Source organism: Ambystoma mexicanum, chromosome 13 (assembly GCF_040938575.1).
Source record: "Ambystoma mexicanum isolate Mex_15411 chromosome 13, UKY_AmexF1_1, whole genome shotgun sequence".
NCBI classification, from domain to species: domain Eukaryota; kingdom Metazoa; phylum Chordata; class Amphibia; order Caudata; family Ambystomatidae; genus Ambystoma; species Ambystoma mexicanum.
In genome coordinates, this window is record NC_090938.1 from 200,316,990 (window position 1) to 200,341,290 (window position 24,301).

Below are 24,301 nucleotides of genomic sequence, written 5' to 3' on the forward strand. Positions count from 1 at the left end.
TCATGGATTCGAATGCCGGAAACCTGCGCACGGCAAAAGACGCACACAGGCGTCAACGCGTCCGCCACACGAAGGCAGGCGTAAGCGTCCCCGCGCACAGTATAAAAGTGCGCTCAAACAACAAACACGTACATACAGCTACGATGAATGCCCCATTTGTCGCAGCACTGATCGTGGGACACCGCAGGAGGAGGAGAATAGCGAGGGCACGCATTTTCGCACCACGGACAAGCCTTTTTGGGATACCTGACGACCAGGTCTACGGCAGGTAGAGGTTTCCACCCCATATCATCCTAGACCTGGTCAGGGAGTGGGAAGATGACCTTACATCCCCCACCCTTTGCTCCCAAGCATTGAGCCCCTTGGAGAAGGTGCTCAATGTCCTGCATTTTTTGGCCACTGGGTCATTTCAGCGGACTACTGCCATAGTGGGGGGGGTCTCACAGGCCACGCAGTCACGCTGCCTACACCAGGTACTGGCAATCATGACAGCACGCCCCTCAGTCCGCAGGCACATATACATGCCCAGAACACCCGCAGAAAGGCAGGCCGTTGTCCTGGATTTTTTTAGGGTGGCACACTTCCCCAAAGTGCTCGGTGCCATAGATTGCACCCATGTGGCCCTACGTCCACCTAGGGCCACTGAGCACATCTACCGAAACCGCAAGCACTGGCATTCCATCAATGTACAGGTGGTATGCTATGCAAAGGGAATCATCACCTCTGTCTATGCAAACTACCCTGGCTCCACCCATGACAGTTTCATATACAGAATGTCCGCCCTGAGCCGGGCCCTGGAAGCTGGGCAGCATGGCGACACATGGCTCCTAGGTGAGTACAAATGCCCTTGCACATGCATGCATGTCAGACACACAAATACACAAACCCCAATAATCACAACCATTTACACCTCCCCAGGGGACAGTGCCTACCCTCTGAGCAACCACATGATGACGCCAATCCGGAACACCACCACACCACACCAGGTAAAATACAACGCCGCCCATATTGCAACCAGGACCATATTGGAGCGCACATTCGGAGTGCTCAAGTCACGTTTCCGCTCCGTTGACCGCTCTGGCGGGCAGCTACTCTATGCACCCCCAATACTGTGCAGGATCATTGTGGCAGCATGTGTCCTGCACAATGTTGCAACACGGCAGGGCGTACCGGTGGACATGGTGGTGCCCCCACATCCCCAACCACAGGCACAGGCGCTGCCCATGGGAGGGGACAGGGCACGTGGCGAGGAAGCCCGGACCCAGCTTGTGGCCGCATTTTTCACCTAAACTCCCACCCCTCCGGAGGGCACACAGGCCTGGCACATACCAGGTGACAATCAATGATGACAAAGAGACAGTCAACTGTCACAACCCTACCACCCTGAGATAGTTGCCATGGAAGTGCCACATTGTCTGCATCCCTAGCTACTTAAACACAAGCTATCCTGTGTGACCAAAAGGCACACATATGACATGACATGATATGGCCTATACACAAGTATTTCAAGGTGCGATGAGGCAGGGAGGGGGGAACAAGGGAAGACAGACAACGGTACTACTAAGCCAGGTGTCATTCAGATTGTGCAAGTGCAGGGGTAGGGGGAAGGGAAAAGTGCAAGGGGAAGGGGAGGGGGGGGAGTGCAGTACAGGGTAAGTAGACTAAAAAACAAATACATAGGCCAGCTGGTGGCAACTGCAAAGGTAAGTGCAGACAAGTGCTGGGAAGGGGGGGCTGTAGGGATAGAGAGACAGTCCCGCAGTGCAGGGGTTGCCAGGGAGGCAGTGCAAGTGGAGAGTGGCTGGGCCAGGGACCGAGGTCGGTGAGAGTGGCCCAGTTGCAGATCCAGTGCAGTTCCAGTGAAGAATTTTGCAAGGGAGAGGCAGAGAGAAAGCAGAAGCAAAGAGGAAGGTCTTGAGGTGCTTCCAGAACCGGAGATGGTTCTCCTCAAGTTCCAGTGAGGCAGGAAGGCTGTTCCAGAGGGAGGCCCCTGCCGCGGAGAGAGATCTACCCCCAGCTAGTTGCTTTGAGAAGCGGATGACCCTGACATGCAAGGTGTGAATCACACACACACCTGCAAAACAGGCCATGGCCATCACTGTTATGTCACTCAAACCCTCCCAAACCACAACATGACATGGCAAGCAATACCCATACACCAACACAGTAACAATAAGGTACACATTGCCATGTCCAAAATGTACAGTGGCATGAGACAATGATGCCTGACATGGAATCAGATGAAATGAATGACCAACAACCTCCCACCCAAAATAAGTCATTTCCAAATGCATTACAAGAGTTGTAGACGTAACATAACAATGAATGCCTGTCTACATGCACATTGAGCATTGCAAAATCAACACTGCAGCTTCTGTGTGCTGTGTCCAACTCCTGCAACACACTGCTCAGCGCACAGCACAGTGAACAGTCATTGTGTGTGATGCACACCCTGAGCATTACATCTAAGCAACAGACCACATCAAAAAGCAAAATAGGCATGTACAGGATGCATAATTGGTCACAGAACATGTGCTGCAGGGACACAGTGGGCACCAGTAGGCAAACAGTGTACACGTGGATATGCAAGGGTGGTTGTACATGTAGTGCATCAGAGTGCAAGTGTGTGGGTCAGTAAGGACATGCACTCAACATATGCATGTGCAATCAAGTGACCATAAGTGTCCTCTACACATCACATGTGAACATTCACCATGTGTACACCCCAGCATGTCAAACCACAACTATCCCCTCGCACCTGAGAGGTAAACACAACACATGAACAGGCATTGATCAGCAGAACACAACATGTACATAGTATACCACCATTACAATGTCAGGGTTCCCATCACACTGCAGGGCAAGGCAACTATCAACAACAACCCCCCCCCCCCTCACAAATGACCATGACCCACTGAACAACTGCACCTGGGTCATGGAGCCTTCAACCCTCAATTCCACCTGGCCACAGGATCACCTTTCCCCTTCGTCACCATCTCCCACCTTGTGTGTAAAAAGGTGCCTGCACCCTCAGAGTCCACACTCATTTGCAAAATCACAAAATCCAAGCAAGAAAAACGAACCAGAACACCCTCCAGTAGATGACTTGATGTAGCAATACCTCACAAAGGCCAAGTACTACCACAATGATGTAACAACCAAAGTAGCACAGTAAAACAATGTCACAACAGGATGTGAACCATGTGTGGTACATAACATAGAATGATGCACCACGAACGGATGTGTACTGTCACAGGTCCCGTGTACAGGCGCAGGAGTGGCACGAAACAACCACCCCCACCGTGGCCTGGGTGCCTGCAAGGTCAAACTCACACAGGCCTCTGAGACCCTGGTGGGGAAGGAGGGTCAGGGATATGCAGTCGGGACAGGTGTTGGCACACTGGATAACTGGAATGAGTGGTAGGAGAGGGGAGGAGGAATGACACATGAAAGTAGTGACTGCACGAAAATGTACTACCTGCATGGAAACATACACGATCCAAACAAACTTGGACATCATTGTCATGGCCTTCTGTAGTCCAGGCTTAGGAGTGGCACGAACCAACCACCCCCTCTAGGGTTTTGGCGCCTGCAAGTTTGGGGCTTACACAGGCATCCACAACCCCAGTGGGGAAAGAGGGTTAGGGAACGTTGCTTGGGTAGGTACGGGAAGCAGGAACACCGGGTAGAGCGTACAGGGTTTAAAATTGGATAGGATTCCGGGTGATTAGGGGAAAAAAAACATACAAAATTGAATTACACATTCATCCATGCATTAGTGCACCCCCCTGCAAGCCTATGCAGAACAGTTTGAAAGAAAAACAACAAGACACTTAGCTCTGGTTTTGAGTGCTGGCCTCCTGCCTGCGCACTCTCAGGTCCGGTTACAGGAGCACTGCAATGCTGCAAAGAGAGCCACAGTCAATAACCTGTACGTGCCCATTACACAAAAACACACCACCAAACATGCCCCATAGCAACAAACTACTCTACAAACAGACAATCTGGTGTAGACGCTTCGTACCCATATATAACATTACCCCTGTGATGGGTCATACACAGTCAATGCAGTAGGTCAGCCGCCGGTGGGTGTGTGGCAAATGGAACACCAATGTGTCACAATTCACACAGCATGCAATGTTCCGTGGGTAAGCAGACAGACCCATATAGCAAGGCATGACTTCAGACCAAGTTGTGTTCCACCATGACCGAAACAAAGTTGGCAGTGCATTTATCAAAATGTACATGGAAATGAAATGCACTGCACCCGAGTATGTCCCTTGCTGTATGTCCCTGTGATCTGCCCCTTTCCATGTCTCGGAAGGCTACATGGTTGATACAAGTGCCTCAATGGACCTTGGTGTACCGGAGGGTATGTGCCACTGCCCCTGCAGGTGTCCCAGACAACCTTACAATCAACAGCCATCAGTCCACCAACACATCTGAGCTGCATTGTGTGCTTCAACACCAATATTCGTCCAAGCTCACCCTCAGTGCTGTGACTAAGCCTGCATGTGCAACTCGCCTGGTGCAAGCTTTGCTTTGTTGTGGCCCCCCTGTGCTGCTCACCTTGCCTGGAGTTCCTTGGAACACGTCAGCAGTTCTAGGATGTAGGTCTGCAATCCCTGTGCCTCTGCTTGTGCACACATGTGCATGTGGGCACCAACAAACGTGTCCAGAATTCCGACGTCCAATGGGCCATGTCTGCTGGCAAAGGTGCTCTGGAGGCTCACCCCCCTGCAGAAAGGGCATGAAACACATGATTAATGCTTTAAAGTCATCTGTGTGTGTGTCTCTTCAGGCATCTCATTACTTGACCATGTCAGAGAGTTACATCAGAAATCACACCATCAGTCCGTCTTTCACATCCAAAGTGTGGAACACAATATCTACGGCATGAATTGCAACAAGCACGTGTACAGTAAAGATAAGAAACATACTACACAATGCATAGCAATGAATGTACACATTAATCATGAAACACCCCATCTAGCAAAAGCTGAACAGTGGACAATAACACCGAAATCATCCCCACTAGGGCTGTCAAAACAAGTCACACAGCACCAGACATGCCACAGATATGACAGTCCAAAGCCCTTGTGTAATAGGTTGTCACACCGAACCATCCTTGCGAGCCCATGGATAAGGGAGGCAGGAGTGGCATATGTGAGTCAAGGACCCCAAGCAGCAAACACATACACAAGACAAGCCTGAAGGGCCCAGCTGGAACAGACAGTGGATGCCTTCAAAAGCCACAAAGCACCGCACCGTCACATGAAAGCACAATAGACAAGCAATTTTAAACTATATTAACTAATTACACTAACTATGGAAAACCTACATTACCTAATTAAACTATCAAACAGAAACTTAACTAACTAAACTAAAAGAAAAATCAAAAATGGCCACATGTGACCCGGGGGGAGGGGAGGCACCCAGGAGGGGGGAGGTACAAAGTGCTGCTCAACATCCACATGCGATGATGCTGAGCCAAAAAAAAAACCTCCATGGGCTCAACGCCTGCACAGCCCGACCTATGTGGGAGATAGATGGTCATCCGAGTCTGGCTCATCCTGGGAAGGAGGACGTGGCACAGTAGCCTGGCCACGCCTAGCCGCAGCTTGCCCCTCATCGGCAGCAAGTCTGCCGGACGGGTGAGCCTGGTTCTGTGTGGCGATATGACGTAGGTCTGCATGCAGAACCTCACGTGATACACATGCTTCCTCTTGCAAGGTAGCACGTGTAACACGGAGTTCCTCCTGCAAGGCCTGGCTGGACATTCACTGCACCTCTCTGCAAGCCTGTAGCTCAGCCGAGATGGTACGCTCAAGCTGTGCAAACCTCTCCTCTGCCCGCTGCCTCTGGGACATCATAAGGACACCCAGAGTGGATTTGAGGGAAGCATACTCCTCCCTCAGGGCATCCATGTGCGCCTCTGCGTGAGCAGCAATTGCTTGACGCAGAGACGACATTTCAGCCTGGCGTGCCCCGTCTGAGGCCGCCATGCCCAGCCTGAGTGAGCGGGCCGTGGACCGTGCCGCCTGCTGCTGGAGAAGCACCTGCCTAGCAGGGGGGAGCACAGATCGGGCCACACGCTCCATGCTCTCAGCGATGTTCTCCATTGCTGCCCCCTGCCGTTCTGAATTGGCAGTCATGTCTTGCTCCCACTCAGTATACTGCGGTTGTGCGCGGTGACCGCATTGCTGGGCTTGACCCCTGCGGGACCCAAGGACCAGGGGTCCTCGCTGTGTTGGCACCGCCCGCGGCTGCACGACTACATGCCCCCGTCAACGTGATGTCCCAGGCACATCAGTGACTGGTGTGGAGGGTGACCCTGCGTCCCGATCCACCACGGGCGGAGGAACCAAGACTGTCTGATCCCTCAGTGCAGGTGTCGCAGACAGAGGAGTGTCCACATCAGAATCACTCACCCCTGACACATGGACTTGATGCTCATCCAACTCAACATGGACTTCAGAGTCGTCATCAAGGCTGGACTCATAGGCAGCCAGAGACAAGATGGACTGTAGCACTTGGGGGTTTTTGTGGCCTACCACCCCACGACCCCCACTTGTGCCGGGTTGATGTAGTGGTAACAACCCTGTGTCTGGCATGACAACATCATCCTCCGTCTCCATTGCGTCATTACCTGAAAAATAGAGAGAAAAAAGGTCACTACACATGTCAGAAGCACACAACACACACACACACCGACAGCAAACGCATCAAGCAGACATGTGACACACAACATATAACCTGGCATGCATGCTGGGTCAACTTTGAATTGCTTCTGTGATCAGACCTGTTGAAAGGTGGCAGTTTCCATGGAAGTGGGTCTATGCAGTGCAGAAAATGTGTACGCCACTCACTACCTACATGTACAAGGACTCCATGGTCCTTGTACATGCCAGGAAATGTGAAGGCAGTGCAAGGTCAAATTCAGGCATCACGTGCATTGTGCATTCAATGTGTACCATATCTAGAAGCCAAGCACCCCTCCACCCCAGTACCAAAGCAGGGATGCCTAGCATGGTATCAAAAGGCTGACCATACACCTGTGTATTGACAGGCAGTGTTGACTGGCATCAACAGCTTAATGTGATTGAAGAGACAACACTGCAAATGATGATGGGACAGTAAGCAGGACACATGATGAAAACTCTGGATGCCGCCCACGTGTGAAGAAGACACAACAACAGTTGGACAGAGTCATTGGCCATTGAACAGGATGAGGCCTGTGAGCCACACAGATTGTCAGACCCTAAACATGTGTGCAACGCAGTACTGAGCCACAGTTGACATGGGAAGGCTGATGAGATGCCATGCAATGTATGTAACCAAGGACTTGTATTACAGTGATCATCCAGTCAAGGACACATAGGGGCATGCGTGCAATGCACATGGAGCATGAATGGGCACTCATGTCCCTGCGGGACATCTAACCTATGCACAGTACAAGTGAGATACCCTGCATCAAGTACTAAGGCTGTACCACACGGCATATTTCTGGCAGATTCTACGCTGGAAGTTAGCATCTACACAGGACGCATGAACAAGAAAGTACACATTGGCAAGATTGAAGCAGACTAGTGCAAAGGTGGAACTGGGGTGCAGAGTGGCAGAGGAGGGGCAAGGGAGCATGCCTACATGGAGTCCCCGCATGCAGGCAGAGGAGACATGCATCACAGAAGCATTGCATTACTTACACATCAGAACCATGTACACGTCACATGTAGTGGCAATCATGCACAACACATCCCACAAGTGAAACACACACGTACTCAACAAACACGCATCAACACTCACTGGACTGGGCATCAAAGTCCAGCATCTCTCCCACTCCTTCGACCAATTCAGGTGGTATGAACTCCGCAACGAGTGCCTCATGTGGAGTGAGCTCTTCCTCCTCTGGTGCAGGCCCACCACCAGTCACCAGAGTCAAGTTGTAATTAGAGGCACGCTTCGCCTTAGTGCTGCGTTTGATGTCATTCCAACGCTTTTTGCACTCTTGCGCTGTGCGCACCTTATGGCCGAATGAACTGACATGTTCCGCAACATGCTTCCAGTGGGTGTCACGTTGGGCAGCCGTAGTCTGACTATTGGCACCCACTAGCATGTCACGGCTGTGGCCCCGCACGTAGTCCATGAGGAAGTCCAGTTCCTGCTTGCAGAAAGGCTTCTTCCTCGACGTGCAGGAGGTCGTGGCTGTGTGTGGGGTCCCAGCCTGTGCTGCAGGTGCAACCTTCCTCCTCTTGGACTGTGGCACAGGCCCTGGCTGGCTAATGCCGCCCTGACCAGTATGGCCAGTGGGTTCGGTGGATTGAGCCAAGGGAGTGGCAGGTGGAGGGACGACCAAAGGCCTGACTTGTGTCAGTGGCAGCTGGGTGCCCTCTAATGGACCCTGCACAGCATGTATGTATGTATGTATATATTTTTATAAAGCGCCGGTAGCCCGAGGGCATCAGGGCGCTTGAACATTACAACATAGAAGAGAAGAAAGCAGGCATAAAGAGACGCAAAACAGTTGGCATGGAAGACCTGACAGCCACTAGCGTTAGAGATCTTATCTGAAGAGGAGTGTCTTCATCCGTTTCCTAAATACAAGGTGGTTTGCTTCTGACCTCAGTGAATCGGGAAGGCTGTTCCACAATTTAGGTGCCAGTACCAGAAAAGATCTACCCAACCCCGATTTCAGCTTGAAATTGGGTACGACCATGAGGCACTTTCCTTCCGATCGTAGTCTTCTCCTGGGTGTGTAGAGGACTAGGCTGTTTTTCAAATACTCTGGTGCTTTACCATAGAGGCACTTGTGGACCAAAGAAAGAGCCTTAAACTTTATACGTTCCTCTACTCTTAGCCAATGAAGGGAAATCCTATCGGGGGTGACATGATCTTTCTTCTTCAGATTTTTTACTAGCCTAACCGCACTGTTCTGGATCACCTGACATCTCGCTAAGTCCTTAGACGAGGCCCCTAACAGCAGTGCATTGCCATAGTCGAGCCGTGATAAAATAATAGCTCTGGCAATGGTCGCCAGGTTACATTCATTTAGGAAGGGCTTGATATATCTCATTAGCCTGAGATAATAAGCCGTGTTTTTTTGGAGATAGCTGGTCTGGGCATGAGAATCTACCGCAGAGTTAACCATCATGCCCAAGGTTTTCACTTTAGGGGCCACCGAGATGATGGCTTCCTTAATTTGGAAGGATTTGTACTCTGCCCCTAGATTAGCCAACTGACGACTGGAACCAAACAGCATCAGTTCGGTTTTTGAATCATTCAGGCACATCCAGTTATCCTGCATCCAATCGTCTATTGTCTTATAAACCCTTGCAATCACTTCGCTGTCAGCGGCGTGCTGGCTGCCCCCAGTTCCAAAATAAGTTGAGTGTCATCTGCGTAATTCGTAAACGACACGCCTGCATTCACCAGTATGCTGCGCAAAGTGCGCATGTATATGTTGAACAGCATTGGTGACAAACTGGCCCCTTGGGGCACTCCGAAGAGGATATCGCAGGGATCAGAAAAGTTGCTGCCCCAGTGGACTCTGGCTTGGCGGTTCGATAGAAATGACAATAACCAGTCAATAGCTCCTTCGGAGCAGCCCACGTTCTCAATGAGTGCCTTGATGAGGAGTTGATGATCTACCAGATCGAAGGCAGCGCTTAAATCAAGAAGCATCAGCATCCCTAACTTATTTTTGTCAAGCAAGCTCAACATCTGATTCTGTAGGTCCAGCATGGCTGTTTCAGTGCTATGAGATGCTCTGAAGCCAGATTGTTGCTGGTGCAAGGCTTCCTGATTCTCTACAAATTTCTGTAGTTGCTGCGTTGCGACCTTGTCCAGTAATTTAAGAACAAAGTTGGAATTTGTAATTGGGCGCAGGTTAGCAGGGTCCTTTGGATCCAGGCCGGCTTTTTTGACAAGAGGGGTGATGGTGACCTTCTTAAGTTCCTTTGGCACTACACCCTCCTGGAACGAGGCATTCACTATTCTCAGGAGAATGGGGGCAAAAATGTCTTTATGTTGCAGAATAATGCTAGGTGGCAACATCAGCTGTGGCAGGGTCATTGACCGCACCGGTCCTGGTTGGCAGACTCACAACCAGGGTGTTGTTGGGTGCATCTGCCCCTGCACTTGCCAACACCCGGCTGTTTGGGGCAGCAGATGACATAACTGCCCCAGGGACACGTGTCTTGGTCTGAGCAGCCTGGCCTGCCCCTATGGTTTCCCTCCTGGCCTGTTGGAGATCTACCAAGGGCTCCTCAAGTGCCAACGCAGCCTGCGCTGGCAGACCCTGAGCCTGGGTGGCGGTGTCCACAGCTGCACCTGCAGCTACCACTACCCTTGGGCCCGTGGCAGTCGATGGAACGGACTGCCGGGTCACACGGGCGCCAGTACCAGATGCAGAAGCTGCATCCCCCGGAACCACAGGGGGTGGTGGCATGACTGCACCGACACATAGCACAACATTGTGCTCAAGTGGCGCACCCCTGCCTCTTCCCCCTCTGTGGCCGCCCTGGACCCCCTGGAGTCCCCCTACTCCCTGGTCACCACGGCCACGTCCCCAACCACGCCCGCCACGAGGAGTACGCCCAGCTGAGGCACCCCTCACCTTTGGTGGCCTCCCAACCAAGGCACAGATGTAGTAGTGCCGGCACAGATGGAGTGGTGCCAATGGGAGGTGTACACCACAATTGACCTGGGCAATTGGGGTGAAGCGGGTGGGAAGCAAGATGTTAACAGCCCCCCTGCACCTGCAAGGCTGTATGTGACCCCGGTGATGTAGTGACGGGTCACGCAACGCTCAGGCACCCCAAAACTGCAGTAAAACCGTGCACGCAACCCTGCAGCCTACGTACAGCGAACTGCTGGCCCCGCTCACCTTTAACCTGTGCTGAGGGAAACGCCCACGCACGTCACATCACTTACGCGCATGGGCCCTTTCCTCGGATTACACGCGGACGTACAGTTTTTCACGCGCGCTGAAATGCCCATGCACGCCTGCACGCGTCACGTCACAGGGGCGCTTGCGCTTGAGGGGCCTTCTGTCCAATGAAATTGCGTATGCGTGCAGACGCGCATACGCGCTAAGGGCCTTTCCTCGAATTACACGCTGACGTGCAGAATTTTCATGTGCCAAATCACTCCGTATCAAGTTGGCCACGCGTAAGCACACGGAAGACCACGCTCCTGCCCAGAAGGCCGAATTACTGCCCCCCAGAGCCGCGAGCACGCTCCCACCTGCCATCTGCTGCTGCCTGACTGCCTGCTGCCCACGTGCCCTGCCATTTGCTGCCTGCACATCAGCCAGGGGTGCTGTTGCTGTGACCACCCCTGCTGGAACCGAAGACTCCCGACTGGGATTCCATCGCTCCACAGCCCAGCCCCAGGACCCAGTTGCCCACCCACTCCTGCTTCTGGGGTTGTCATGTCGGGCACTGCAACATCTGGCACCACTGACAACCCCCGGCCAGAGAGGCAGAGGGGCACCAGCTTCAGTGCCAGGGAAGTTGGTGTCCTGGTGGAGCAAGTCCTGGGGCAGTATGATGCCCTCTTTAGAAGTTCCCGCGCCGACAAGGAAGGACGGACTCGGATCTGGACGGACAACGTGACTGCCATCAACGCGGAGGGGGTGGCAGTCCGCGACTTCCAACATGTCAAGAAGCGATGGGAGGACTTCAGGTCCAGGACCCTGAACAAGGCCCGGCGCCTCTTGAAGGCAGCGGATGCTAAGGGGCGCCGGGGCCACTTGTCGGAAGATCAGATGAGGGTCCTGGAACGCATATCCCCAGCGCTCCACGTCCAGGTCCTTGAGAGGCAGACCCGTCTGGAGTCGAGCGGTAAGTGTACATGCATCCTGATTGTAAGCTGTGCGTGTGGTGATGTTTCAGTAGTGTGCAGGTTGCACATCTGTTTGTATGGGGTTGAGTATGGGTGGGGGTGTACAGGGCCGTGAGGCTAACACATGCGAGGGCTGTAATGTGTGAGACATGGATGGTGCTTGTGTGTGTAGGCTTGCATGCCAAATGCAGTTGTGTGGGCACACATGTTTGGATGAATGTATGTAAGTAGACATGTTTGTGATGTCACGCATGTATGTTGTTTTCAGCTGCATGTATCAGCACTGTGCACATGTGCATGTGTGTGTATTTGACAAGGGTGCAACAGTGATGCAACATGGATGCATGTGACAGCGGGATGTGGAAGCCTGATTGGCAGATGTGAATGGATGCCCATCTGAACACTGCAACACTTGGCAGAGGTGTACACATGCATGCAAGTGTGGTGGTGTGTGTACAAGTGTAGTGCACTCCCTGTCTTGCATGTGATGTCTGGCTCACCATTGCTTGCTCATGCTGTTGTATGTGTATGGATGGTGCTGGCAGTTGCGATATGGCTGTGGTATGGCTCATGTGTGCAAGTTGAAATGACATGTTTGTTGGGGATTGTGATGGCATGTCTGAGGTTTGCCAATGCCACTCATGTACAACTGTCATGTGTGTATGTGTCCATTGTACAGTGCCCTGATGCCTGTGTTTTATTTCTCCCTGTCTGCAGCGTCAACTGATGAAGAGGGCGGAGCAGGTGCTGTGGAGCACAGCGGCGGGGATCCCACCGCCAGCCGGAGACGCAAGGCCCGGCTCCCCTCCCAGGTTGTGATCTCGACGGGGAGTGAGGAGTCCGGTGCCGCATCCCAGGCCGCAGCTGCCGGGGGGAGGTCCAAGAGGCGGAGGTTGGAGTTGGACTCCTCGGCAGCAGAAGGGGCAGCTGGGACCCCACAGGGCCCAACGTGGGAAGATGGCACGGAGTCATCCAGGTTGGTGGGGGGTTTGGTGGAGGAGGAGGCCGTGCAAGCAACAGAGACGGGGTCTGGAGGTGGGGATTCCACTGGTGCTAGTGGTGCAGTGCAGGAACAGGGACAGGAGGCAGCACAGGCGCCGCGGGGGTGCCTGTGTGCAATCCTGTCCCTGATCCTGTCCCTGCATCATCTTGCACCAGCAGGGATGCCTACGTCCAGACCTGTTTTCAGGCAGGGGATGAGCTCAGGACAACTGGCCTTCCTCTGCCTGCGGACGTGGCTATCCGGGTCCGGGTTGAGCCTGTCCTGACTGGTGTGGCGTTGCGTCAACGGGCCATGCGAGATGACCTGCAGTCTTTTCATGAGGAGACTGCACGTCATCTCGAATGGCTTGATGACCGCGTCAGCCTACTGGGACAGGTTACCCAGGCCGGATTCCTCCGTTTGATGGGGCTTGCTATGACCCCCTCCTCAACTGAACCCCCTATGCGCCAGTCGTCCTCCGTGCCATCTTCCCACCCATCAGTCACCTGGGTGCCCTGTGAGCTGCCTCTGACGGTGCGGCCAGGCTGGTGGAGGAGGCATCCCTGCCACAGTCGGGAGTCGGACGTCCAGCAGGGGTGGCCACATCAACGACTGCACCCCAGCCAGCGGAGGATGTGCAGGCAGCAGGAGGCAGTGCACGGGCAGAGGCACAGCAGCAGCAGCAACGTGGTGGGAGCCATGATGGCTAGGGGCCTTCGACATCGGAGGGGCAGGCATCGGCCGGAGGGCAGGAGGACCCAGGACGGGAAGTGTCTTCCGTGTGGCAGCGGTTGGGCCACGCCATAGATGCGGAGCGGCAGCGGGCGGAAGAGGCAAGGCTCACGATGGTCAGGGCGGAGAACTCCATGCGGAGGGCCCTGAATCGGGCTGAGTGCCTCGAGGCAATCCGCAGGGGGTTGGAGGTGGACACGTCGACGGCCCTGCGGACCCTCGGGGCCATGGAGGAGGACCGCCTCCGGGACATTGAGCAGGAGTTCGATGATGCCCTGGCCCGGGACATCCAAAAGTGAGCCGTCAGACTAGCCCGCTGCCCTTGTAAATAGTTCTGTAGTTAGTGTTAGGTTTCCTTTGGTTTTGCATTTTTTTTTGGACCGTTTGGACAATGGGCCACATTTTTGTATATAGTTTTTTTTTATTAGGTAGTGTTATTAGATAGGTTTCATTTCTTCTGTTGGGATCATGGACCCTGGCTTGTTTATCTGTATATAGTTGACTGTTGGATTGTCTTTTTTTTTTTTTACAATTTACCCATGGAGCAATGGCTTTCAATTATAATTTTCCATTGGATTTACTTTTGTGGACTGTGACTTTGGACACCTTTCCTTTGGATTATGATTTTTGGTTTTCCATTATTTCACGGACATGCTGCTTTTTATTTTTTTAAATTCCCATTTCTGTTTGTTAATTTTTGATTCAATTTATGTTTCTTTTAATACATATTTTTTGTTCAAACTTCAATGTGTAGTATCATCTCATTGGTTTTATGCATTTCATGATATGGGTTTTGAGAATCACTGACACCCATTGGGTGTATGTGAGGGACATGTGTTCATTTCCAAACTTGCAATTGGGGTTCTATCATGTTATTGCCATTTCTAAGTGGGTGGATGCAATACTTGGGTGGGTGTTTGGCATTTGGAGGCTGACCATAGGGGCCAGGGATCTAGATTGTGATGACATGTTGGCTGGGGGACATGAGTGGGGGCATGCTGGCAGGTGCCCCAAAGTGCTGGGGGGTGGGGGTGCAGAGGGACATGAGTTGGGGGCCAGGTGGAGGGTGCCCTACAGTGCTGGGGGGTGGGGGTGCAGGGGGACATGAGTTGGACATGAGTGGGGGCCTGCTGGAAGGTGCCCCACAGTGCTGGGGGGTGGGGGTGCAGGGGGACATGAGTTGGACATGAGTGGGGGCCTGCTGGCAGGTGCCCCACAGTGCTGAGGGGTGGGGGTGCAGGGGAACATGGGTTGGGGCCTGGTGGAGGGTGCCCCACAGTGCTGGGGGTGGGGGTGCAGGGGGACATGATTTGGACATGAGTGGGGGCCTGCTGGCAGGTGCCCCACAGTGCTGGGGGGTGGGGGTGCAGGGGAACATGAGTTGGGGCCTGGTGGAGGGTGCCCCACAGTGCTGGGGGGTGGGGGTGCAGGGGGACATGAGTTGGACATGAGTGGGGGCCTGCTGGAAGGTGCCCCACAGTGCTGGGGGTGGGGGTGCAGGGGGACATGAGTTGGGGCCTGGTGGAGGGTGCCCCACAGTGCTGGGGGGTGGGGGTGCAGGGGGACATGAGTTGGACATGAGTGGGGGCCTGCTGGCAGGTGCCCCACAGTGCTGGGGGGTGGGGGTGCAGGGGAACATGAGTTGGGGCCTGGTGGAGGGTGCCCCACAGTGCTGGGGGGTGGGGGTGCAGGGGGACATGAGTTGGACATGAGTGGGGTCTGCTGGCAGGTGCCCCACAGTGCTGGGGGGTGGGGGTGCAGGGGGACATGAGTTGGACATGAGTGGGGGCCTGCTGGCAGATGCCCCACAGTGCTGGGGGGTGGGGGTGCAGGGGGACATGAGTTGGACATGAGTGGGGGCCTGCTGGCAGGTGCCCCACAGTGCTGGGGGTTGGGGGTGCAGGGGGACATGAGTAGGACATGAGTGGGGGCCTGCTGGCAGGTGCCCCACAGTGCTGGGGGGTGGGGGTGGAGGGGGACATGAGTTGGGGGCCTGGTGGAGGGTACCCCACAGTGCTAGGGGGTGGGGGTGCAGGGGGACATGAGTTGGGGGCCTGGTGGAGGGTGCCCCACAGTGCTGGGGGGGTCGGGGTGCAGGGGGACATGAGTTGAGGGCCGGGTGGAGGGTGCCCCACAGTGCTGGGGGGTGGGGGTGCAGGGGGACATGAGTTGGGGGCCTGGTGGAGGGTGCCCCACAGTGCTGGAGGGTGGGGGTGCTGGGGGACATGAGTGGGGGTGCAGGCTAGTCCCCCGTGGTGTGGGCTGCCTGCAGGGGCCGTGGAGGTTGTGGAGCGAACACCTGGGAGGACCCACACGGCCAATTCACGTGTAGTACTCCACGGAACCCCTGAAATACACGTACCCTGCTGATATCGCGTGTGAAACTTCCCGCGCACCCCAAGATACACGTACCCAGGACATTCGCGTGTGGAACTTCCAGCGCACCCCTGAAATACAGGTACCCTGCTGAATTCACGTGTGTACGTTTCCGTGCACCCCGAAATACACGTACCCAGGACATTCGCGTGTGGATCTTCCAGCGCACCCCAGTAATACAGGTACCCTGCTGAATTCACGTGTGTAAGTTTCCGCGCACCCCGAAATACACGTACCCTGATGGAAACGCGTGTGAAACTTCCCGCGCACCCCTGAAATACACGTACCACGCTCGCACAGGGCCAATCGCGTGTGAAACTTCCCGCGCACCCCAGTAATACAGGTACCCTGCTGAATTCACGTGTGTAAGTTTCCGCGCACCCCGAAATACACGTACCCAGGACATTCGCGTGTGGAACTTCCAGCGCACCCCTGATATACACGTACCCTGCTGAATTCATGTGTGAAACTTCCTGCGCACCCCTGAAATACACGTACCCAGCTGAAATAACGTGAGGAACTTCCTGCGCACCCCAGTGATACACGTACCCCGCTTGCCATGCTGGGACAGGGTTAGCGCAGCCCTTTGCGCTGGATTGTGGATTTTGATGGCTTTCCCTGCGCAAGGGGCGTTCTTGGGGGCGTAACTGGTGCTGCTGCAGGATCGCTGCGCCACTGTGCGCCACGGCTGGTTTTGGTGGCTGGAATCCATGAATACGCTGTGCGTGGAAATGTATTTTGGCGCACGCGGCTGGCGCAGGGATTCGCATGCGCACACTGTGCGCCAGCCGCGATGCGCCACTTGTGCGCTGAATTCTATGAATTACCCCCTTAAATATTTAGTTAAATCATGACACAACTAATATGTTATCTCGATTGATATCTGTTAATCGCACAGTGGATCCATCACCCTAAATTAACCGGTGGGACATGCAGCTCTACCACAAATATGCTGACACAGTATGAAACAGCCATTGGTAGCGTCAACAGTGGATGAGGAGTTGCCCACCGCAATGTGTAACAGGCGTGCTAGAAAATATTTGGGTCCTGGCACTTATTTTCATACAAATTAAATACTGTTTATTAGTATCTTGGCATGCTTTTTCTTTTTTAAGTTGAGAAATGACATTGTTGCTGTTTCTCAACATAAAAAAAGTCCACAAAGCTAGATCGCTGTCATGGACAAGGGAATAGGGAACTAAACGTAGTCCACTTAGTGTTCCAGGTGCCAGCGAGGGGCATGGCAGCTGCAGGTAACTTGAGCAGGGTTAGAGGTAGTGGGGAGTAGGCAGAGGAGGTGAAATTTGGGAGGATGGGGCAGGGAAAAGGGGGTGCAAGCTGACTTACCACTGCCCAGGAGGAAAGATGGCAGCATTCAGCTTCTGAGGAGGGTCAGAATACAGCAATAGCATGAGGTGAAGCCTGCATTGCGAGTTTCGTGATTGGCTGGGAGGCCCCCTGATCTCCCGCTACGGGGTGCTAATTACTGAGACGCTATATTCAGTTACAGAACATTCTTCATACCTTTGATATTGTATTTTGTCCGTTGGATGTAGAATATAGAACTGTACAAAACCCCATTCACAAAACAGGTGGACCCAGGAAAGAAAGCTGGGGGCTGATAGAATCATTGAAATGTAGGCAATGCATCAATTTCGAAACACAAGCTGGGTTGGTTCTTCTACAATGAAGTTCTCGCTTAAAACAATGCAACAGTAGGCATTTAAAAAAGACTGGATTTCAAAATGTCCTTTTACCAGAAGAGACAGTGATGGCAATCTTCTTGGGGAATGTGTATATGAGTTGAAAGGGAGGTTTATCTTGACTGGTAAGAACAACATGGGCATAAGCATGAGGGTGTACTGCAGGCGGGTGCAAAGATAGCCTTCTGTTAGCTGCCAGTCATATTACACTGATTCACCTTCTTCTTTATTGAAACTCAGACAAAGAAAACCAAACAATTTCATACACATCGGTTTCACTCTAAAGGAAAAGGATTCCCTTGACAGTAAACAGAGCATCTCTTCCAAGTATAAATATTCATACTAAACCTATGCTGGGGGGCTTTCAGGCTTCAGCAGCAATCCCCCAGTCAATCACCAAAAACTTGAACATTTCAAATTATTGCTTTTCACGGAATGGCTATACACTGAGACTTTCTAGTTTACAACATAAGGTTCTGTCACTGATTGGAAATCATTGGAGATAGCGAAAGGTTGGGACAAGGTATTAATATGTATAAACCCCAGGTGGCAATGCATTCCTCCCAGCGCATTCCTCTAGTCTTGGAAAGTGTCAGGCAAAGGTACAAGGGCACCAGAGGAACGGCAGCACCAGAGCGGTTAATTCAGCATCATAGTCCAACAAAGCATGAAGGACAATCCAGACCAATGATCCAACAGGACGTGGAGTTATCAATCCATACTGAGCCTTGATAAGGGCCCTGAAGGGTTGAAACTTGTGTCGGCTGACTACTTGTAAACACTAACTAAAACAACAGCAAATTCCAAACTTTTTGTGGAGATAGTAATGATTTTATGTAATAGCGCAAGGTAACCAGGTTTAGACAAATTCCCTTACAATTTGAGTTCCATTACATACAAAAAAGAATAGAATTAAAATATATTTACAAAGTAGAATATTCCATATAAATCACAGTATAATTATAGTATCAGTTCATAGAGCAACTTATTGTTTTCTAACTGTTAAAAGTGAAAGTGGTTTAAATTGAAATGTTTTCTTTTAAATTGAACATTACACGTCTCATGCAGCATCGACATTGTTCATGCAGAAACAACCATTAGTAACTTTAAGCTACAGAGAAATCTATAGTACTTCATTAACATACCACGTATATACATACTTACACTTACATTATATGTAGAGCAGTTTTGTTTACCTACGGCAATATGTCCCGTTTCCAAACTACCAGAAAAGTTTAAATGCAAGTATTTTGCATCAGAAAATCAAAACCATGCACCTTTCTTTCTAAAATAATCTGAAATATCACCTTGTCTTTGGCTATGTGCATCTGGTCCAGCAGTGGGTGCACTGCCAAAAGCAAATACTGTGACAGTTTCTTTGAACCCTGAGCTTGGAATGCATTTTGTCTCAGAAATAATGTGCATCTGTTCCATTATGCCTTAGTAATGAGAATAGATGATCAATTCTTGCTTTTGTGAAGTTAAATGACAATTACATTCAACAGATGGTTTCTACTAATAATGATCAAGCCACACATAGATACAATTCAGCTTCTGTATAGTAAAATTGGATTGAAAAATGTACAATGAAGAAAACAATTGGAAATATATTATTAGTTGTAATTTTTTTAACCATTTATGTCACTAAAAAAGCATATGCTGATCTGGATTGCACAGGGAAATGCAAATATGATGATATATTATAATCTATATGTTATGCATAATTTGCATATTTGAACAACTGCATCATGCATGACTTGACAAAAACTAAAAGGATATGCCCAGATTCATAATATTCTTACGCATGTGAATATGTAATTTTACCAACATCACATGTCCATATGAATAATTATTTGAAAACATATTTTTTTTAATTCAATATCAGTTTTTACTCCTGAGTGGGGGAAGGCTTCTTCGGAGCTGATTCATCCCCCTATGACATATACAATTAATTGGACCAATAGAAACTAGAAGGGGGCCCTGGAGGTCTGCCATATCCAAAATGCTGTCACAAATGATAATGATGTATTATTTATAACATATTATAACATTTACATAAAACATATTTACATACAATATCATCCAACCAACTTTGGTACTCATTTTTTGAATTTGGAAGGATGAAAAGCTGCGCTGGCATTGCCGGTATTCAAAACTGCGACCTGCAGCCCACATACAGATCACTGCAGAGAGCGCTCAACCTACTGAGCTATTTTACCAGCTAATGATGATGCTTGGGTTGCATTGGATGGGCATTTAAGCTCAAACACATAGTAATAAAATAGTTTTAGGTAAAACAGAGAAGTAAGAGAGTCTGTCCAAGAAGACAGAAGCAGATGAGATCCCAACTGCAAGTAGCTGATGTGGACTTCTCTTTAAAATTGCATTTTCCAGAGTGGGATGAATGCAAAGGCATGTTCCCAAAGCAGGGTCAGATAACATTAGAGGAATTTGGGAGCAAACATGCAGACCGGAAGGTGAGCTTACCTGGCAGATCTCCCTGACTTCAGTCGGTGTCTCTAAATGTGAAGGGTCTTCGGAAAGACAGATAAAAGTGAGTACCTATGACCACAGATGAGTTAGACATTTTCCTTGAGAATGAAGTAAATCCCAGATAGCACTTAAAAGTATTTTGGGAATCCTGTTGAAAAGCTATCCCTGAAAAAGGGAATATAGTGAAAGGTGTACATGGTTTGTGATTTTCCAATGAATTTGGGACCTTAGGCAGCATCATTGCATGAGGGATTTCTCCTGCACATTGGGATCTATGGAAGAGTTAGACATCTCAAATTGAATGTGGAATAACAGGTTATCTGACTGGTGACTGCCACATTAAATAAAATAATTGAAATCTATCTCTAGGAACACATTGAACTGGGGGTAAGGAGACACATGGTTTCTTGAAAATAGTGATTGAGGTTGGCCACACTATCTCAGTAGTTCAAGAGCAACATGATATTTAAGGAACCTAAACCGTCACTATTATTTGCAACAAACCCAACCTGGTGTCCCACATCATAGATTTAAATATTAATTTTCTGAGACTATCAATTTGCATAATGGGAAAATTATTGCTCAGATGGAAAAAAGCTGAACATATTGCCTGGAATAGTTATTTATATGTGTTTTTGATGTGTAGATGTTTGTGCGAAATTAAAAGAAAATGTTTGTTAGAAAAATATAGGTATCAGGTATTTATCACGTACACAGGGTGCACCATCGGCATGCTACCTAAACCTCTTCAATCTGTCACTTTCATCTGGAAGATTCCTGCAAGCCTTCAAATCTGCCTGCATCAAACCACTCCTCAAAGATACTGCGGGCAATGTGGAAGACCTCTCAAACTACAGACCGATCTCAAACATTCCTTACCTGGCAAAACTATTAAAGACCTATCTCTATGAAAAAATATTGGAACATGTCAAAAATAACCAATTATTGGACTAGGCACAAGTAGGCTTCAGACCCACGAGAGGAACGGAGACAGCACTACTCTCTATATGGGATGATCTAAAGACCAACGAAGACTCCAACACAAACTCAGCACTGATACTACTCAACCTATCTGCAGCATTCGACACAGTCAACCACAACACCCTCGCCAAGGGACTGGAAGAAATATGGATCAGCAACATGGCGCTTCTTTGGATTAAATCGTTCCTGTCTGAAAGAACAGAAACAGTATGGCTAAAACCATTCAAATCTGCACCACTGGACACCACTTGCAGAGTTCCCTAAAGCTTCTTGTTATTCCCTGCTACTCTTCAACATCTATATGGCGCGACTAATCAACCTCATCAAAGGACACCAGTGCACATGCTACAACTATGCAGTTGATATCCAAATCATCTAGAAAATTGACGATAAACAAGAGGAGAACCCTACACTAACAGAATGTCTCAAAGAACTCTATCAATGGCTGAACACTAATAACCATAAAATGAACCTAGACTTACACTGTAAGGAAGGCATGGTATCAAACAGTGAAGACGGACACAAGTGATCGAAGTTCAATAAACACCTTTGAACTTTGATGGATTGGTTGAAAGCCTATTTAATCCTAAATCTAAGGATGGGAGCAAGCAACAACCATCAAATAATAAATAACGCAGTCCCAGTGAAGCCTCTGTCAAATTAAAAGGGCCTATACTAATAAACCCTTTTGCCAATCCTTACTTCTAAATACAAATGGTGTAGGATAACAACGTATGCAAAAGAAAAGTGTTAAAGAAACAATATGTCAGGAGGATAGTTGAGCAGTTGGCTTCCCTTCCCCACGTTTTCAGCATGGGATAAGACGTCACGTTCGAGCTTCAAACACACTCTGGATTCTCTGCCACGAGGATACAGTTCAAAGCATAGGTATAAGGGCCTTCTGTGCCAAAGTCTCTTTACAATTCAAAGTCTCTTTACTGCAGAGGGCCTGACGTAACAAACAAGCCCTAAACGTTCCTTTCTCCTTTCTAGGTTGTTCACATTCACAAGTTCTCAATTCACTATTCACCATGGGTCTCTCTCCTTCAGGTTCGGACCTCTTTAGCACTATATTCACAATTAGTCTCCCTCAATCGGGCTCGGACCACAGATATCCATCATTCGGTCTCAGACCCCTTAACACAATGTTCTCAATTGGTCTCCCTCAATCGGGCTCGGACCCCTTAGCGCAATGTTCTTAATTGGTCTCCCTAATTCGGGCGTGCACTGTGTCAAAATTGAAGACTTTCCATTGTGCAATGGATTTTGCTTAAACTGTTGCAGGACCACTTCGATTCACTTAATTTCTCATTCTTCTCATTCTCATTATCACTTTAGCTGGACACCTTACAGAGACCTTTGATTAAGCACGCTCGCGTTGCCGGACCACTCTGACACAGGTGCCGTATCGTTCTTTTTTTAGTTTAAACATCCAGCAGCAATTCAGCTTTCCTCACGTCTTTTCATCACACGTGTTACATATCTTCCTTCTTGCACTCTTTATACAATGTTGCCGCTTGCAACCTTGACTTCAACACAGACTGGTCTTGCATCAGTCTCCCCAACTCACTGGCTGTATTATTCTTACTGGCGCCGCTTTAATCTTGGAGCCAAGGACGGTACCAAGGCAGATGCTGCTCCTCCCTGACTCAATCAGCCATGCAGTAGGGCCCCGGGTATCTCCAAAACACAATGCAGGATTCTTCAGTCTTGTTTCCTAGCATTACACCTTTCAATCCAAAGGACTTTGGAAAGTAACGGTTTTCTGACAGAAAGGTCAAGGGTATCTCCCTCCTGGTGCACCTTTCTTTGTTTGCCGTCTTTCTCCCCTCGTTCCGCTGCCGTATCGATACCACTGTTCCTTTGTGAATTTTGCCTCGCTCAGAGTGTGCTCTCATGCTATGCCTTTTATCCGTGTGGAGAAGCTTAATGGAAGTCAGGTATGAGCGGTTACAATGAATTGCCTGACCTTGCCAGACCATAGTAGTGGGACATGTCAGGTGCACTGTTCGGGTGTGAGTCTGGTTTCTCACAGAGCGGGCTCTCCGTGTGAAAGTGTTCGTGTAGGGAATGGGGGGTAGAGTAGGACGGGTAGGATGGGGTAAAGGTGTTACTAGGAAGGGGATTACTGTGTCTCACCACCAGGTGTCCCACTCCCTGAAGACACCTCACGCAGGTGATCCTCCTGCACTGGTCCACCTCCAGGGTCAGGATCCAAAGATGATGGCCGTGCCCTTTCCACCTGAGAGAGAGATGACCGGGGACTAGCAGGTGAGACACCTCCTGGTTTCACACACACCCAATAACCAAGGAAATAACCAGAACATCACATGGGCCACAGAACTGGGAACGCCACCCACACAGTCCAAAGTAGTAACAAACCTTGGAATTGTAATGGACGAGTTAACACTAGAACCTCAAGTAAATGTAATGATAACAAAATACTTTTCCCATCTTCACATAATGAAAAGCGTCTACCCTTCTTCTCATTCACGCACAAAACACTGACTATCATCTCCCTCATCAAGTCCAGGATAGACTACACCAACAGCGTACATCTCGGAATGCCAGACTACTTACTGAGGAAACTATAGCTAGTACAGAATGCAGCTGTCAGACATATCCACACACTATCACAGAGAGACCACATCACACCAGCGCTAAGGATGCTACACTGGCTTCCAGTCAAAAATTGAACGACCATCAAATCACTATGCATAACACACACAGCAATCCACGGCCAAGGAGCGGAAATTATACAAAAGACAATCAAGAACAATTAGATCCAGCAAAAACATCAGTCTACAACCTAAACTCTACACGAAGAAAGACATTGGTGGATCAGCATTGGAACTCCATCCAGAGGGAAATCCAAAATATGGAGGACCATCTAAAATTCAGAAAACATCTAAAAACCTGCTCTTCAGCTCCGAACGGGATGAAAATCACTGAACAACATCCGCGCACCATGAAACAAACACACAACAGAAAAGGAGAGGGGAGTGGACCGGACTAGACTGGAGGGTAGGGGAGAAGGGAGGAGTCCAACTTGCAAGGGTGGCTGGAGACTAGAAGGGTATCTCATCCGATAGAGGGCCAAAGGTGGAAATGGGAAGGGAGATATGTCCAACTTAATTTGACTACCAAGGGTGTGAAACTCACCACACATAAAGGAATGCGGCATGACGCA